Genomic DNA, 14,097 nt, shown 5'->3' on the forward strand with positions numbered 1-14,097 from the left:
TTTTTACATATTGAAATTGAAATTAATTATAGAAATGTTATAAACTGCATTACTAAACTTATTTTCTAATTGGTTTTGTCCTTATATGAAAGAAAGGAACACATTTGTTTGGTGTTAAGGTACTTGAAAGAAAAAAAAATGAACAAGATATAGTCCTAAAATGTGAAATCTCCCTGTTTTTCACCATTAGAGAATGTGCACTGGTTTGTGTGCAGTTTACAAGTGGCAGATGGCTGCATTGTATGGTACATACTTTAACAGGACCCTTTACAAACAATCCTAAAGAATGTGACCTGCCACACGAGGCGTTGGTCCGGGGCCAGAAAACGCTGCTTTATGAGGATTTAACAATGGCTTGCTAACACAGCAGCGACTAGTAAGCATTTAAATATGTTGATGACTTGAAATCTATCTTTATAATGGCCTATTGCAGAAGTACATTTTTTCTGTCAATACCATAACAATTTTATTACGTTTCGCTTTTGTGCTATTACATTTAGATTTTTATATTTATTGCGACAGATTTCTTCTCTATAATAATATTTTTTATTTATATAGAGCCAACATTTTCCGCAGCACTTTACAATTAAGCGGGGACATGTACAGACAATAAATTCAGTACAAGTTAAGACAATTTAAACAGTGACATTAGGGGTGAGGTCCCGGTTCTCTGCTGGTTTCCGGCAAGTCAACTTTTTTCCCTTCAGTTTTGATAGGTTTCAAATTGTGTCTATGTAAATAGGAAATCACCTATTATACATACAGTACATAGGAGAATTTACACGAGTCAGCCCCAACATGACGTATTGATGCCGTAAGACTTCTAACGTGTCCTGTAGAGTAAGGAGAATGTTGTGAATTTGGATTCTGGGCTCCCCCGGTGGCTACTGGTGGAATTGAACTGGTGTCTTCATCTTCTCTGTTCACCTGTTCCCATCAAGATGTGGGAGTCGCTATATAACCTTGCTGCTCTGTTAGTTGCTTGCCGGTCAACAATGTTATCAGAAGCCTCTCTGTGCTTGTTCCTGCTCCTAGACAACTACTAGATAAGTTGGACTCTTGTCCATGTTTGTTTTTGCATTTTTGTTCCAGTTCACAGCTGTAGTTTCGTTACTGTGTCTGGAAAGCTCTTGTGAACAGGAATTGCCACTCTGGTGTTATGAGTTAATGCCAGAGTTTTAAAGTAATTTCTGGATGGTGTTTTTGATAGGGTTTTCAGCTGACCATGAAAGTGTCCTTTCTGTCTTCTGCTATGTAGTAAGTGGACCTCAAATTTGCTAAACCTATTTTCATACTACGTTTGTTATTTCATCTCAACTCACCGCCAATACATGTGGGGGGCCTCTGTCTCCTTTCGGGGTATTTCTCTAGAGGTGAGCTAGGACTAATATTTTCCTCTGCTAGTTTTATTTAGTCCTCCGGCTGGTGCTGGGCATCTAGAATCAACGTAGGCATGCTACCCGGCCACTGCTAGTTGTGCGTTAGGTTTAGTTCATGGTCAGCTCAGTTCCCATCTTCCAAGAGCTAGTTCCTATATATGCTTATGCTATGTTCTCTTGCCATTGAGATCATGACAGTTTGACCGAACTTCAAAGTGTTAATAGTTTGGGCTGAAGCAGGAGAAAAAGAAGTGTTGAAGGGAAATTTTTTTTTTTTCCCCTCAGAGTTTTGCTGCCTAGCCCTTAATTGCTGTCTAGCTGCTTCTTACCTCCTCTTAACCCTTGAATGGCTCTGTGTCCATCTGTTTGTAATGGATCTTCAGAGTGTAACTGCAGGTTTGAATAATCTCGCCACGAAGGTACAAAATTTGCAAGATTTTGTTTGTCATGCACCTGTATCTGAGCCGAGAATTCCTTTGCCGGAATTTTTCTCGGGGAATAGATCCGGGTTTCAGAATTTTCGAAATAATTGCAAATTATTTTTGTCCCTGAAATCTCGCTCTGCCGGAGACCCTGCACAGCAGGTCAGGATTGTGATTTCCTTGCTCCGGGGCGACCCTCAAGACTGGGCTTTTTCATTGACACCAGGGGATCCTGCGTTGCTCAATGTGGATGCGTTTTTTCTGGCCTTGGGGTTGCTTTATGACGAACCTCATTTGGAGCTTCAGGCAGAAAAAACTTTGATGTCCCTATCTCAGGGGCAAGACGAAGCGGATATTTACTGCCAAAGATTCCGTAAATGGTCTGTGCTTACTCAGTGGAATGAGTGCGCCCTGGCGGCGACTTTCAGAGAGGGTCTCTCTGATGCCATTAAGGATGTTATGGTGGGGTTCCCTGTGCCTGCGGGTCTGAATGAGTCCATGACAATGGCTATTCAGATCGATAGGCGTTTGCGGGAGCGCAAACCAGTGCACCATCTGGCGGTGTCCACTGAGAAGTCGCCAGAGAGTATGCAGTGTGATAGAATTCTGTCCCGAAGCGAGCGGCAGAATTTTAGACGGAAAAATGGGTTGTGTTTCTATTGTGGTGATTCTACTCATGTTATATCAGCATGCTCTAAGCGCACTAAAAAGCTTGGTAAATCTGTTTCCATTTGCACCTTACCGTCTAAATTTATTCTATCTGTGACCCTGATTTGCTCTTTGTCATCTATTACCACGGACGCCTATGTCGACTCTGGCGCCGCTTTGAGTCTTATGGATTGGTCCTTTGCCAAACGCTGTGGGTATGATTTAGAGCCTTTGGAGACTCCTATTCCTCTGAAGGGGATTGACTCCACCCCATTGGCTAATAATAAACCACAATACTGGACACAAGTAACTATGCGTATTAATCCGGATCACCAGGAGATTATTCGCTTTCTGGTGCTGTATAATCTACATGATGATTTGGTGCTAGGATTGCCTTGGCTGCAATCTCACAACCCAGTCCTCGACTGGAGAGCTATGTCTGTGTTGAGCTGGGGATGTAAGGGGGCTCATGGGGATGTACCTGTGGTTTCCATTTCATCATCCATTCCCTCTGAAATTCCTGAGTTCCTGTCTGACTATCGTGACGTCTTTGAAGAATCCAAGCTTGGTTCGTTACCTCCGCACCGAGAGTGCGATTGTGCCATAGATTTAATCCCGGGTAGTAAATACCCAAAGGGTCGTTTTTTTAATCTGTCTGTGCCTGAACATGCTGCTATGCGAGAATATATAAAGGAGTCCTTGGAAAAGGGACATATTCGTCCATCGTCATCTCCCTTAGGAGCCGGTTTTTTCTTTGTGTAAAAAAAAGACGGCTCTTTGAGACCATGTATTGATTATCGGCTTTTGAATAAAATCCCTGTTAAATATCAATACCCATTGCCGTTGCTGACTGATTTGTTTGCTCGCATAAAGGGGGCCAAGTGGTTCTCTAAGATTGACCTTCGTGGGGCGTATAATTTGGTGCGAATCAGGCAGGGGGATGAGTGGAAAACCGCATTTAATACGCCCGAGGGCCACTTTGAGTATTTAGTGATGCCTTTTGGTCTTTCTAATGCTCCGTCAGTTTTCCAGTCCTTTATGCATGATATTTTTCGCGATTATTTGGATAAATTTATGATTGTGTATCTGGATGATATTCTGATTTTTTCGGATGACTGGGACTCTCATGTCCAGCAAGTCAGGAGGGTTTTTCAGGTTTTGCGGTCTAATTCTTTGTGTGTGAAGGGTTCTAAGTGTGTTTTTGGGGTACAGAGGATTTCCTTTTTGGGATATATTTTTTCCCCCTCTTCCATTGAAATGGATCCTGTCAAGGTTCAAGCTATTTGTGATTGGACGCAGCCCTCTTCTCTCAAGAGTCTTCAGAAATTTTTGGGCTTTGCTAACTTTTATCGTCGATTTATTGCTGGTTTTTCGGATATTGCTAAGCCATTGACCGATTTGACTAAGAAGGGTGCTGATGTTGCTGATTGGTCCCCTGATGCTGTGGAGGCCTTTCGGGAGCTTAAGCGCCGTTTTTCCTCTGCCCCTGTGTTGCGTCAGCCTGATGTTGCTCTACCTTTTCAGGTTGAGGTCGACGCTTCTGAGATCGGAGCTGGGGCAGTGTTGTCGCAGAAAAGTTCTGACTGCTCCGTGATGAGGCCTTGTGCCTTCTTTTCCCGTAAATTTTCGCCCGCTGAGCGGAATTATGATGTTGGGAATCGGGAGCTTTTGGCCATGAAGTGGGCTTTTGAGGAGTGGCGCCATTGGCTTGAGGGGGCCAGACATCAGGTGGTGGTATTGACTGACCACAAAAATTTGATTTATCTTGAGACCGCCAGGCGCCTGAATCCTAGACAGGCGCGCTGGTCATTATTTTTCTCTCGGTTTAATTTTGTGGTGTCATACCTACCGGGTTCTAAGAATGTTAAGGCGGATGCCCTTTCTAGGAGTTTTGAGCCTGACTCGCCTGGTAACTCTGAGCCCACAGGTATCCTTAAGGATGGAGTGGTATTGTCAGCCGTTTCTCCAGACCTGCGGCGGGCCTTGCAGGAGTTTCAGGCGGATAGACCTGATCGTTGCCCACCTGATAAACTGTTTGTTCCTGATGATTGGACCAGTAGAGTCATCTCTGAGGTTCATTCTTCTGCGTTGGCAGGTCATCCTGGCATTTTTGGTACCAGGGATTTGGTGGCAAGGTCCTTCTGGTGGCCTTCCCTGTCACGAGATGTGCGAGGCTTTGTGCAGTCTTGTGACGTTTGTGCTCGGGCCAAGCCTTGTTGTTCTCGGGCTAGTGGATTATTGTTGCCCTTGCCTATTCCTAAGAGGCCTTGGACGCACATCTCGATGGATTTTATTTCAGATCTGCCTGTTTCTCAGAAGATGTCTGTCATCTGGGTGGTGTGTGACCGTTTTTCTAAGATGGTCCATTTGGTTCCTCTGCCCAAGTTACCTTCTTCTTCCGAGTTGGTTCCTCTGTTTTTTCAAAATGTTGTTCGTTTGCATGGTATTCCTGAGAATATCGTTTCTGACAGAGGGACCCAATTCGTGTCTAGATTTTGGCGGGCATTCTGTGCTAGGATGGGCATAGATTTATCTTTTTCGTCCGCTTTCCATCCTCAGACTAATGGCCAGACCGAGCGGATTAATCAGACCCTGGAGACATATCTGAGGTGTTTTGTGTCTGCTGACCAGGATGATTGGGTTGCTTTTTTGCCATTGGCGGAGTTCGCTCTCAATAATCGGGCCAGCTCTGCCACTTTGGTGTCCCCGTTTTTCTGTAATTCGGGGTTTCATCCTCGATTTTCCTCTGGTCAGGTGGAATCTTCGGATTGTCCTGGAGTGGATGCTGTGGTGGAGAGATTGCATCAGATCTGGGGGCAGGTGGTGGACAATTTGAGGTTGTCCCAGGAGAAGACTCAGCTTTTTGCCAACCGCCACCGTCGTGTTGGTCCTCGGCTTTCTGTTGGGGATTTGGTGTGGTTGTCTTCTCGTTTTGTCCCTATGAGGGTCTCTTCTCCTAAGTTTAAGCCTCGGTTTATCGGCCCGTATAAGATATTGGAGATTCTTAACCCTGTTTCCTTCCGTTTGGACCTCCCTGCATCCTTTTCTATTCATAACGTTTTTCATCGGTCATTATTGCGCAGGTATGAGGTACCGGTTGTGCCTTCCGTTGAGCCTCCTGCTCCGGTGTTGGTTGAGGGTGAGTTGGAGTACGTTGTGGAGAAAATCTTAGACTCTCGTGTTTCCAGACGGAGACTCCAGTATCTGGTCAAGTGGAAGGGATACGGCCAGGAGGATAATTCTTGGGTGAATGCATCTGATGTTCATGCCTCCGATCTGGTTCGTGCCTTTCATAGGGCCCATCCTGATCGCCCTGGTGGTTCTGGTGAGGGTTCGGTGCCCCCTCCTTGAGGGGGGGGTACTGTTGTGAATTTGGATTCTGGGCTCCCCCGGTGGCTACTGGTGGAATTGAACTGGTGTCTTCATCTTCTCTGTTCACCTGTTCCCATCAAGATGTGGGAGTCGCTATATAACCTTGCTGCTCTGTTAGTTGCTTGCCGGTCAACAATGTTATCAGAAGCCTCTCTGTGCTTGTTCCTGCTCCTAGACAACTACTAGATAAGTTGGACTCTTGTCCATGTTTGTTTTTGCATTTTTGTTCCAGTTCACAGCTGTAGTTTCGTTACTGTGTCTGGAAAGCTCTTGTGAACAGGAATTGCCACTCTGGTGTTATGAGTTAATGCCAGAGTTTTAAAGTAATTTCTGGATGGTGTTTTTGATAGGGTTTTCAGCTGACCATGAAAGTGTCCTTTCTGTCTTCTGCTATGTAGTAAGTGGACCTCAAATTTGCTAAACCTATTTTCATACTACGTTTGTTATTTCATCTCAACTCACCGCCAATACATGTGGGGGGCCTCTGTCTCCTTTCGGGGTATTTCTCTAGAGGTGAGCTAGGACTAATATTTTCCTCTGCTAGTTTTATTTAGTCCTCCGGCTGGTGCTGGGCATCTAGAATCAACGTAGGCATGCTACCCGGCCACTGCTAGTTGTGCGTTAGGTTTAGTTCATGGTCAGCTCAGTTCCCATCTTCCAAGAGCTAGTTCCTATATATGCTTATGCTATGTTCTCTTGCCATTGAGATCATGACAGGAGAATCAATTCACAGGATTCTGGTCCTTTGGCCAGGTCAATGGTCTCTGGCCACTGAATAGGAGGCTCTCGAACCTCTGTCCTTCCAGGATCCACAGCGCAGGTCTGGGATTATGCAACATCATCTGTGTAACCTACCACAATGATAACGTTGCACCAGGGGTCACGAACGTAAAAGATTTGCAAGCCTCCCATTCAGTGGCACAGACTACTAACTTGGCCGATGAACTTGAGTCCCACAAATAGATTGGCCTAACTTTGTGTCCTGTATTCTAATCCTGTATTGATGATTTGCTCATAGCTAGCTATTCTCCTATATATTTATTTATGGTGTCGTCACTGCATCTTGAGTGATAATAGAACCGAGTAAGTTAAGTCCTTTACAACTTCCAGTTTGTCGCTGTCCATCTCAAATGAGTCCTGACCGTACTTGGCAGAAGTTAATATTGTCTTCTTTGCATTGAGTAGCAGTCCCATGTTCGAACTTTCCATCTTGACACTCTGTAATAAGTCCTTCATTCTATCTACGCTTGTTGCCATCAATGTTGTATTGTCTACATATTGAAGGTTGTTGATGATTTGTCCAGAATTTAGATTTTTTCAGCATTCCTGAAATTAGCTTCTGAGAAATGGTGACAAGATGCAGCCTTGTCTGATGCCTCACTCTATTTTGAACCATGCTGGGTTGTTGTGTTCAATTTGGTCTGTTGCTTCGTGGTCGATGTAAAGGTTCTTAAAGAGGCTGATCAGATGGTTTGGAACACCAATATCCTTCATGGTATAGCAAAGTTTCTGGTGCTCAACACAGTTGATGAAGCTAAAAGATTTCCTTGTTGTATTCTTTGATCTTTTCCATTATCCATATGATATTAGCAACTACATATCTTGTTCCTCTGCCTTTTCTGAATCCTGCTTGTTCCTCTGATAGCTCTTTGTCAAAGTAAGGCTGTACCAGTCTTTGTAGGATCTTCAGTAGTATTTTGCTGGCATGAGGTATGAGCACAATAGTCCGATAGTTTCCACAGTCGGTAGTATCTCCCTTTTTCAGAATAGAAATAATCATCGATCTTGTCCAGTCTTTCTACCATTTACCAGTTGTCCATATCTGTTGACACAGGCATGCGACGACATCAACTGCTGCTTCAGAAGACTTAATTACCTCTATTGGAATACTGTCACATCCAGGCGCATTATTGCTTGACAGCTTTATTGCAGCAACAGCATTGTCTTTCTGGATGTTCATCTCTCTAGCATTTCCATTCTCAGTTTCCTCCCATATCACCCAGTCATTCCTGTAGATGTGCTCTGTATACTCTTTCCATCTTTCCTTGATCTGTTCTGGCTCAGCTAGTTTGTTCCCGTTGGCATTTTTCAACATGTCCACTCTTGGTTGAAACTTTCATTGTAGCTCTTTGATCTTTAGGTATGCCTTCCTTGTCTTGCCCTTCAGATGTTCGCTTTCGGTCATGCCCGTGGTTTGTGGACTCACTGTGCCACAGGTCTTGGCATACCTAGGGAGGGGCATAGCTAAGCAGCTACATGGTGTTCTTCATGGTGTAGTCAGGCTTGAGCTGCAGATAGCCACCTTTCACCACTCCAAGGCAGTTCCTAAAACTGCAGCTGCTGACCTCAAGGGTCAGGTACGTTGACACAGACTGGACTCGTGCTCTGTTCAGACTACTCCTGGGGCAGGAAGGATACTGAAATGGAGTCACAGACAGGACTGGATTCAGAGCCTGGTATAACAGTCCGGACACAATACGAAGTACTGAGATAAGTACACATTTAAACACACAGTCCTCAGGAACTGATTCAGGTACCGCCGGTGTGGCTTCAGCGTGCAGGTACCGCTGGATGTGGTTCAGAATTCAGACACTGGCCACACAAGGAACAGGGGTTCAGGCACTTGCTAGACATGATCAGGGGAGACAGGTTCAGGCATTGAACACACACAGAGCAGGGGAAGCAGGTTCAGGCACAGGCCACACATGGACCAGGGGAGGCAGGTTCAGGCACTGGCCACATGGACCAGGGTAGGTAGGCTCAGACACTGGCCACACACAGCAGGGGAAGCAGGTTCAGGCACTGGCCTCATGAACCAGGGATGGGAGGCTCAGACACTGGCCACACACAGACCAGGGGAGGCAGGTTCAGGCACTGACCACACACGAACCAGGGGAGGCAGGTTCAGGCAATGGCCACACCCCACCCCAGGGGAGGCAGGTTAAAGCTGTGGCCACACTTGGGCTAGGGTACCTAACAACTCACAAGTTCCATACTAACTCACTAATGACAGTTGATTAGTCACCTTCCTATTGGGGAAAGTGCCTTTTATACAAGATGCCTCCAAGCTATTGGCTGGGGGCAACTTAGCAGGATCGTGCAGCCTTTAAAAACAGTGGAGCACGCCACCAGGAAGTGCACGGGCCCAGGAGGCAGGGAGCATGCCACAGACCACACAGCACAGCCAGGGCAGGGAGTATGTTGGCATCCCTACATGGAGGGGGAAGGGGAACTATGCAGGGGCGCCAGCATTAATGTTACACTTTCTATCTCTGTACATATCCTTTGGCAATATAAAGTTCTTTGTCTGCTCGAATGGCTGTCTTTAGTCTTTTACTGATGTTATTTGCATACTGCTTGTTACCTTTTTCTTTTGCCATTCATCTTTCTTCGATCATCTTTAGGGTCTCTTCTGTTAACCATGATTGTTGGGCTCTCTTGTGCCTATGTACTGGCTTTTTCAGTAATAACAGTCTTTATGTGTGTCCATAATTACTCAGGCTTTCTTTCATCCGTGTCCAGCTATGTAAGTCGATTGTGCAGACTGTTACAAAAAAATTCAGGTGTGTTGGTCAAATCAAAAGCAGAGAAGGGCAATTACAATTCGCAATGGCCTCATCGCTGAAGGCCCCGTCAATGACTGCTGGGCAAGCAAGCCGATGAGAGGTTACGAAACTTTGCCTCCTCTACCTACCGCTGTGACGTGATAAGAAGCATAATTTTTTTTTTTAAATTAATCATTCTAACAATAATAGCACAGCATGTTCAGAAGTTTATAAGGGAGGGAGGGTGGGATAACAGCTTCTAAGGGTCAGCCGGGGAGAAAGAGGGAGGCACTGGTCCCGGGCATCTGAATTTTTACCCCGAGGGTGTGGCCGGACTCCCCTTCCTCTTTCTTCTGGTTGGTCAGTTGGGCGTCCCAATTATGGCATCACCTGGGGATTAGTGGGAGGGGGGAATTAGGCACTGCAGTTTCCTTCTAGCTATCCCATAGGGGCTCTGCAGTCAGAAACATGCACCTTATACAGTACCATGCCTGCCATTCTGCTGTAAGAGACCACTGTCAGAGTATACTGCTGCTTTGAAGGGGTGTGTTTGGTCTCCATTAATGTTTAGGTAGGTGGTACATCTCAAAAACAACATCGAGGAGAATTTTCCTAGCAGAACGTTGCTGAAAGAACACTGGCATGCTTTTGTATCATAGTGCATCTTGGAGTCATTTTTTCCCCTAGGTAACATACCTGCACCTTGCTGTTCAAATTTTGTAATAGAAAACAAGCTTCATCACCCTGACACTTTATTCCTTTGCTGCATTATTCAATTATGATGCTTATGTGCCCATTGTAGGCAGAATTCAGGGGAGGTAGAGGCAAAGAGGGCTAGGCAAATGGAATTAATGTTTAGGTAGGGGTTACATCTCAAAAATAACATCCAGGAGAATTTTCCTAGCAGAACATTGCCAAAAGAACATTGGCTTGCTTTTGTCTTATAGTGCATCCTGTAGTCATATTTCCCCTAGGTAATATACTTGACCATTGCCATCCAAATATTGTAAAAGAAAAGGCAGGGTCCAAGGTTAGGCAGCTAAAGATGAAAATAACAGAGCACTAGAGAACATGGCACACACACACCACGGAGCTAAAGCTACGACTGTCAATGATTTAACCATTGTCAGCTAACTAAATAGCCAGGCAATCATTTAGAATGGGAGACACCTGGATGAAACCCAGGAGGACAGACCTAAATTGGCGGGCACTCACAATACTGACAACCCAGCACGCCCCTACCACTGATTGGGCAACTGGGCTGTCATTCACAATACCGACAGCCCAGCATGCCCCTGAATATTCCAGGAGCAGGATGAACCATCACTCACTGCATCCCTAGGGCCTCAAATGGCAGGATTGTGACAATAAGTACCTCTGCTAATTGCAGCTGCATGAAAACATTGTGGCCATAGTTCAACCCTTACTTGTCTGTCTACACTTTTGCAATGGCTATGTGTTTTCACAAGGTGGTTGCACATAGTTGTTCTCCATTGTTTGGGGAGCACATAGTTACATAGCGTGAAAAAATACATGGGGTTAACTCCAACCCTTCTCTACCATTATACATTACCTATCAGTAGATTATTTATAACCTAGGATTTGTTGCCATTTGTTGTGAGAAAACACAAGCCCCCTGAATGCTGATATATCTGCTACAACTCCCTCTTGCGGTATGGAATTCCCCATTCTGACTGCTCTAACTATAAGGAACCCTTTCCTATTTAGATGTCTGAATGGTCTTTCATCCACATGCGGTTTATGTTCCCTAAAACTTTGTATCCTTTAGAAAGAATAAGTAAAGTGCCAGTCCTTTATATGACCACACATGTATTTATATATGTAGATGAGATCACCTGAGTCGTCTTTTTTCTAAGCTAAACAAGCCCAACTTTTTCATCCTTTCATTAAAAGATAGACCTTCCCTCCCTTGTAATAATCTAGCTGCCTGCCTATGAACGGCCTCTAACTTCCAAATATTATTTTTAAATTGTAAAACACAAAACCGAACCTTATATTCAAGATGTGGTCCCACAAGTGATTTATAGAAGGAAATAACTTTGGAATTCTGGATTTATATCTTTTATACACCCTATTATTTTATTTGCTTATGCAGCAACTGCTTGACCTTGAGTACTGCTGCTCAGCTTACTTGTAACAAGAATACCCAAGTATTCTGTATCCTGTTCTGCAGTCCAGAGTATGTTTCATTTAATGCATATGCTGCAACATTATTACTCCATCCTAGGTGCATTACTCTATGGTTATCAACATTAAAGGGGGTTCTCCCATGAAACAAAGTACATTTTAATTAATATGTTCCTGTGCTGAGATAATTTTATAATTGTGCCCCTGCTGCATATTGTGAAATTTTAATGCCTGACCGTGTAGGAACATGTGCACATAGCATAGTGTTATGACCCCAATGGCGAGGGTCTCAGAGGAACGTGGAAGTCTGCAGAATACAAAAATCCAGCTCATAGGGCAGTGGTAACTGGGTTGACCATATATCTACTCCTAACGCCAACACTAGAAGTAGCCGGGGATCATTCCTACGTTGATTCTAGATGACACGCGCCAGCCGGAGAATCTAGCTACCCCTAGTAGAGGAAAACAAAGACCTTTCTTGCCTCCAGAGAAGGGGACCCCAAAGCTGGATAGAAGCCCCCCACAAATAATGACGGTGAGGTAAGAGGAAATGACAAACACAGAAATGAACCAGGTTTAGCACAGAGAGGCCCGCTTACTGATAGCAGAATAAAGAAAGGTAACTTATATGGTCAACAAAAACCCTATCAAAATCCACACTGGAAATTCAAGAACCCCCGAACCGTCTAACGGTCCGGGGGGAGAACACCAGCCCCCTAGAGCTTCCAGCAAAGGTCAGGATATAGATTTGGAACAAGCTGGACAAAAATACAAAACCAAAACAAATAGCAAAAAGCAAAAGGCAGACTTAGCTGATATAACTGGAACCAGGATCAGTAGACAAGAGCACAGCAGACTAGCTCTGATAACTACGTTGCCAGGCATTGAACTGAAGGTCCAGGGAGCTTATATAGCAACACCCCTAACTAACGACCCAGGTGCGGATAAAAGGAATGACAGAAAAACCAGAGTCAAAAAACTAGTAACCACTAGAGGGAGCAAAAAGCAAATTCACAACAGTACCCCCCCCTTAGTGAGGGGTCACCGAACCCTCACCACGACCACCAGGGCGATCAGGATGAGCGGCATGAAAGGCACGAACCAAATCGGCCGCATGAACATCAGAGGCGACCACCCAGGAATTATCCTCCTGACCATAGCCCTTCCACTTGACCAGGTACTGAAGCCTCCGCCTGGAGAGGCGAGAATCCAAGATCTTCTCCACCACGTACTCCAACTCGCCCTCAACCAACACCGGAGCAGGAGGCTCAGCAGAAGGAACTACAGGCACAATGTACCGCCGCAACAAGGACCTATGAAATACATTGTGAATAGCAAACGACACAGGAAGATCCAGACGAAAAGATACAGGATTAAGGATTTCCAATATCTTGTAAGGCCCAATAAAACGAGGTTTAAATTTGGGAGAGGAGACCTTCATAGGAACAAAGCGGGAAGAAAGCCATACCAAATCCCCAACGCGAAGTCGGGGACCCACACCGCGGCGGCGGTTGGCAAAGCGCTGAGCCTTCTCCTGTGACAACTTCAAGTTGTCCACCACATGATTCCAGATCTGCTGCAACCTATCCACCACAGAATCCACCCCAGGACAGTCAGAAGGCTCCACATGACCCGAAGAAAAGCGAGGATGGAAACCAGAGTTGCAGAAAAAAGGCGAAACCAAGGTGGCGGAACTAGCCCGATTATTAAGGGCAAACTCAGCCAACGGCAAGAATGTCACCCAATCGTCCTGATCAGCAGAGACAAAACACCTCAAATAAGCCTCCAAAGTCTGATTGGTTCGCTCCGTCTGTCCATTAGTCTGAGGATGGAAAGCAGACGAAAACGACAAATCAATGCCCATCCTACTACAAAAGGATCGCCAGAACCTGGAAACGAACTGGGATCCTCTGTCTGACACAATATTCTCAGGGATGCCGTGCAAACGAACCACGTTCTGGAAAAACACAGGAACCAGATCGGAAGAGGAAGGCAGCTTAGGCAAAGGAACCAAATGGACCATCTTGGAGAAGCGATCACATATCACCCAGATAACGGACATGCCCTGAGATAGCGGAAGATCAGAAATGAAATCCATGGAGATATGTGTCCAAGGTCTCTTCGGGACAGGCAAGGGCAAGAGCAAACCGCTGGCACGAGAACAGCAAGGCTTAGCTCGAGCACAAGTCCCACAGGACTGCACAAATGACCGCACATCCCTTGACAAGGAAGGCCACCAAAAGGACCTGGCCACCAGATCTCTGGTGCCAAAAATTCCCGGGTGACCTGCCAACACCGAGGAATGAACCTCGGAAATGACTCTGCTGGTCCACTTATCCGGGACAAACAGTCTGTCAGGTGGACAAGACTCAGGCCTATCAGCCTGAAATCTCTGCAACACACGTCGCAGATCCGGAGAAATAGCTGACAAGATAACTCCATCTTTAAGAATACCAACAGGATCAGCGACTCCAGGAGCATCAGGCACAAAGCTCCTAGAAAGAGCATCGGCCTTCACATTCTTTGAACCTGGTAAATACGAGACAACAAAATCAAAGCGGGAGAAAAACAATGACCAGCGGG

General features: G+C 45.4%; 1 long non-coding RNA gene across 1 annotated transcript in view; it reads right to left on the reverse strand.

The window, feature by feature from the left end:
• Positions 1-9,150: 9,150 nt before the first annotated feature.
• Positions 9,151-14,097, reverse strand: part of LOC143804792 (uncharacterized) — a 34,933-nt gene continuing 29,986 nt past the window's right edge. The window contains exon 3 of the long non-coding RNA XR_013221110.1: positions 9,151-9,365. This is a non-coding gene — a long non-coding RNA (uncharacterized LOC143804792). The remainder of the gene's footprint in view (positions 9,366-14,097) is intronic.

The sequence above is a fragment of the Ranitomeya variabilis genome, chromosome 2, assembly GCF_051348905.1.
Source record: "Ranitomeya variabilis isolate aRanVar5 chromosome 2, aRanVar5.hap1, whole genome shotgun sequence".
NCBI classification, from domain to species: domain Eukaryota; kingdom Metazoa; phylum Chordata; class Amphibia; order Anura; family Dendrobatidae; genus Ranitomeya; species Ranitomeya variabilis.